The sequence below is a fragment of the Trypanosoma cruzi genome (genome assembly GCF_000209065.1).
Source record: "Trypanosoma cruzi strain CL Brener chromosome Unknown tcruzi_1047053506037, whole genome shotgun sequence".
NCBI lineage: Eukaryota > Euglenozoa > Kinetoplastea > Trypanosomatida > Trypanosomatidae > Trypanosoma > Trypanosoma cruzi.
Window position 1 is genome coordinate 1 of NW_918801.1, and position 4,871 is coordinate 4,871.

At 66.0% G+C, this 4,871-nt stretch overlaps 1 pseudogene, besides 1 other annotated feature; it reads left to right on the forward strand.

Moving 5' to 3' along the window:
* On the forward strand, window positions 1–4,653 carry Tc00.1047053506037.10 (annotated as a pseudogene; the record flags this gene model as incomplete).
* Window positions 1–4,871: part of a sequence feature (areas not merged during assembly with more than two copies in the genome that could not be assigned to a particular haplotype) that runs on past the window's edge.

Sequence of the window (4,871 nt, forward strand, 5' to 3'; positions counted from 1 at the left end):
CAACCTCTGCCGTGAATCGCCCATCGGATACCTTTGCTGTTTTGAGCCCCACACTGAATCTCCGTGACTCCACGGTGTCATTGTCCGACAACCAATTCACGTCCAGCCATGGAATGACCAGAGCGCTGTGGATATTTTTAGGGACAAGCGATCTCACGAACGGAGAGATTGTGGCCGCGTGCAACACTGTGAACGGCGAAGGAGGGGGTGGAATACAGCATCCCGTCCGTGTACAATGCCGCCATTTTGACCTGCAGCGATCCATGCACCCTCGCGGCATCGTGCTTCCCCGCGTACACGACGAAGGCCTCGAGTGATGGCTGCGCCTGCACGTGCGCTGAGGGCGGCCACGGCGATGCGTGCCTGCCCGCTGCTGTTCCCGAGCCACCGAGCACTGACGGCGCCGACTTGTGCGTGCGGGACGTGCGTGTGGATGTGGAGGTGAGCGCCGGTCTTGGGACGTCGGTGGCGTGCTACGTTGGTGTGACCTTTGCGGTGGACGTCGTGGTGGACGTGGAGTCGATGTTAGGGAGCGTGCGCAACGTGACGCTGGCGAACTGCACTTTTGTGGGCGGTGCGAGCCTGTACGTTGTTGGGTGGCGGTCCGACCCGCCTGCTGGCGAGCGTGCCGATGTGTTGATCAGCGGGCTTGAGTCACGCTCCGGCGGCGGCGTGGTGGTGGCTAACCGATTTCCGCCGGGCTCGCGCGTCACTGTGGTGGACTCGCTGCTGATCGCAGAGGCGTGTGTTGCGTACCGCGGCGCCTACGACCTTGGCGACGCCTCCGCGTGCCTCGTGCTGCACAGCGTGAATCTGACTGGGAGCGTGCTGACCATTGCGCGCACGCATGTGGCGGCTGTGTTCCGTGACGCTGTTGGCGTGTTGTTTGTTGGCGGCGTGGTGCTTCAGTCGCGCGGTGCGCTGTACGTGGACGGGCTGTCGGTGCAGACGGCGCTGGGGCTGTGCGTGGCGGTGGAGGGCGGTGTTGCGGCCAGCGGCGGCTCCGTGTTGGCGTTTGTTGACAGCGACTTCCTGCTGTGCAAGCACGCAGTCTGCGTGGATGGGTCTGTGAGCGTGTCGGGCTCTGCTGTGGCGCTTGTGCGGAACGACTTTTTGTCGACGGAGGACTACGCGGTGGCGTTTTATTCGACGGTGAGTCTGGCCGGCGGGTCGATGCTGCTGGCGAAGGACAACGTGCACGAGGGCGTCTCGAGGGAGATGCTCCACGCCGCTGGCGCCGTGACCGCTGCTGGGAGCACGCTGAGCTTTGTGCGCAACCGAGCGCTGCTGCCGCGGATGCTGTCGGTAAGCCTGTCGCTTGCGGCTGGGGCGCATTTGAGGGTGGCGTGCAACGACGCGGGTGGCCGTCTCCTGTCGACGGCGGAGGAGTACGCAGCGGCAGGTTTTGGCGACGCTGGGAGCATCGACGTTGCTGGGTGCGACGTCTGCGACATGGACACGCACTGCTACGCGCCCGGGACGGCGACGGCCAGCATGAAGGACGGTGTGTGCGTGTGCGCGTGCGGCAGCGGCGGGTACGGCAAGGCGTGCGTGCCTGTGGGAGCTCCCGCGCTGCCTCCCGCTGTGGGCACTGCGTCGAGTGTGTTCGTCCGCGAGGGTGTGACGGTGCGGTCGGTGTTCGTTGTGCCTGCTGGTGCGAGCGAGGTGACGCTGCGCCACGTTGTGCTGGACGGCGTGAGTCCTGTGCTCTACGTGCCGTGGATGGCGCCGGACGGCGTGCGGATTGTTGTGCAGAACGTGTCGCTGCTGAACGGTGCTGTGCTGTACGTGATGGGCGGTGGAGCGCTGCGCGGTGCGGTGGCGGCGGGGAGCGACGAGAGCGGGCCGGTGGAGCTGTCGGTGTGCGATGTGGAGGCGCTGAACGGTGCGCTTGTGCTGACCAGCACGTTTCCCGCGGGGTCTGTGCTGACGGTGACGGACTCCCTGCTGGTTGCCGCGAGGTCGACGCCGCTTGTGTATCTTCCCGGCTCGCAGTCCTCGCTGTACGCACCGGTGCTTGTGCTGTCGGGCCTGCGGCTCGTGCGGTCCGTGCTGGTTGTGTCTGGCGTTGCTCTCGTGACTGTGGTGACTGGTGGGCGGACGGTGGTGGTGGAAGGCGCTGTGCTGGAGCTTGTCGGTGGCGGTGTCGCGCTGGACGCGGCTGTGTTCGGTGGCGACGTTGCGTTGTACGCGAGTGCGCGCGTGGTTGCGTCGGGGGGCACTGTGCTGCGCGTGTCGGGGAGCCAGGTGTACGCCGCGCATGGATTGCTATTCGACAGCGGTGTGGAGGCCAACGCGTCCGCCGTCGTGGTGAACGACAACGCCGGTGCGCTGACGGATGGCGTGCTGCTGGTGCTGCGGGGGTCGGCGTCGTTTGTTTCCGGGTCGTGGCTGTCGGTGCGCGGCAACAGCATCAGCGGCAGGCTCCTGTCGCTGCCGTCGTATCCGCGCAGTGCGGACCTTGTGCAGAGCACGCTGACGCTCCACGGGAACGCCGGCAGTGGGCCCGTCGTGATGGACGGCACCGTTGCGCTCAGGGGCGCCGGCGGAAAGTTCGTCGTGGGGTGCCTGACGCTCAACGGGCAGGCGCTGCGGCCAATGGACTACAGGTCCGCCGGCATCATCGGGAAATTCCGCCCCGTGGCGTGTGGCGTGTGCGACGCCGACGTGCGCTGCTTTGCCGCTGCGACGAGGACGATGTCGAGGTCGTGCGGCTGCCGCTGTGCTGAGGGCGGGTACGGGCGCGACTGCCTGCCGGTGTACCTGCCGCACGTGGACGGATGCAACCGCACGCCTGCCCTGCCGCTGCTGAGCCACACGGCGACGCTGACGGAGACGCGCAGCCCGACACCAAGTTCGACATCGAGCCCGAGCGCAGCGCACTACAGTCCGACGCAGTACTGGCCGACGGAGACCCTGCAGGTGACGGAGACGGTGGCGTTGCCGCCCACGCGGACCTCGACGGCGTCGGTGAGCAGCACGCTGTGGTGGAGCGACGTGGCGTGCCCGACACTTGCTGTGACGACGACGGCGGATGGTGGGAGCCTGACGCAGAACGACATTCGCGGCGGTGGGAGCGCCGTCCCGACGCGGCTGATGGTGGCGCTGCCGCCGCCATTTCGATGGGCACGCGAACCGCAGCTCGGCACGCACCTGAGCTTTGTGCCGGTGTCTATGGCGCAGCCGAGCGGGTTTGGTGGTCCGTGGGGAGCGATGCTGCGCAACGCGACGTGGGTGCGCAACGCGACGAATCCGTCCACCGTCCTGGAGCTGGCTGTGCCCGTGCACCGCGGTTACTTCATTGTTGCCGACGAGACGATAGTCATTCGCTGCGACGCTGTGGCGGTGTCCGGCGGCTGCAAGGGTGTGCTGCTTGGGTCCTTCACGATCAGGTCTGACACGCTGCCCGCCGCTGCCAGCGCTCTCTCGGCGATCACCGGCGTTGTTGCGGGTGCGACGGCTGTTGCCGTGGTGGTGACCGGCGGGCTGGGCTCCGTCCTGGAGATGCAGGCACTCGGCGTGTTTGCGAGGACGCCATGCGCCTCGGCACAGGAGCGTGCGAGCACCGCTGCGCTGCCGTACTTCCTGTCGGTGTTCGCTGCCCTTGATCCGCTGTGGATGGTGGTGGGCAACGCGCTGCTCGCCGCTGTGTTTGGGTGCGTGCACTGCGGTGTGACGGCGTCCTTCCAGCGGTAGCGCGGCGTGGACGCTGCGAGTGCGTGGGCGGCGATGCGTTTCCCGAGCCTGACGTACGTCGTGGCGCACGCGATGCATCTAGGCATTTTCTTCGGCTCGGTGCTCGCACTGGCGATGCCCGACGCCCGCGTGCAGCACCGCGTGATTGGTGTCGTTGGCGTGCTGTACGGTGTGGCGTTCCCTGCTGGTGTGTGCTACTTGATTGCCCGCCACACGGGCGCGAGCTTCACGAGGTACTGGCAGTTTTCTAGGAAGCCGCTGCACGAGCGCCTGCTGTACCCCGTCGGGTATTGGCACCCCGCGGCGCAGCAGCGGATGTACGGCAGCATGCTGACGAACATGAAGGGCAGCCACGTGTACTGGTGCGTGTTCCAGCTGTCGGTGCTGTGTGTGGTGGGCCTGATTGCGGCTGTGCAGTCGCCCGTGGGAGACTGCCACGTCCTGTACTTCTGCATGGCGGCTGTGCTGCTTGTGGGTGCGGGCGTGGTTGCCTTCACGAGCATGATGCGCTCGGCCTTCCTGACGGTGATGCACACTGCGAGCTTTGTGCTGCTTGCGGCGCTGTGCGTGGTCAGCGCGGCCAACCACCTTGCGCCGAGCGACGGCGGTGCGAGGGCGTACGCGGCCATCGTGCTGCTGCTGACGACTGTGCTGCTTGCGGTCGCTGTGTACGGCGTCGTTGTGTGGTACGCGGAGGACCGCCACTGGCAGGAGCTGCGCGAGCCGCGGCGTGGAGGGCTGGAGGCGCTGCTGCGCGATGACGAGGATGGCGACGAGGACGTGCAAAAGCCACGCGACGTGACGTTGTTGTCGTACGCCACAGACACCACCGCTGCGTCGTCGTACCGACCACCCGCACCGCTGCAGCCCATGGCCGGTGACACCCGCTCAGACGCGCTGAACCTGTTCGACCGTGCATCCAGTGCGAGTGGCAAAATTGATCACGCCCTTCTGTGACGTGCACCACGCGGAATTATTAATTGCTTGTTGCAGGTTGATGGGGGATTGCGCAGGGCCACGGATGTGCTGCGCATCACAGCCATCCATCGTCAACAGCACCGATCGTGCTGTTGATCGTTGTTTCTATCGATTTGTTTCTATTTTGGGCAGGTGCTTTCAGGAGTTTCTTTTTCTTTCCGCTCTGATTGTGTGGAAGGGGATCCGCTCGTCACTCC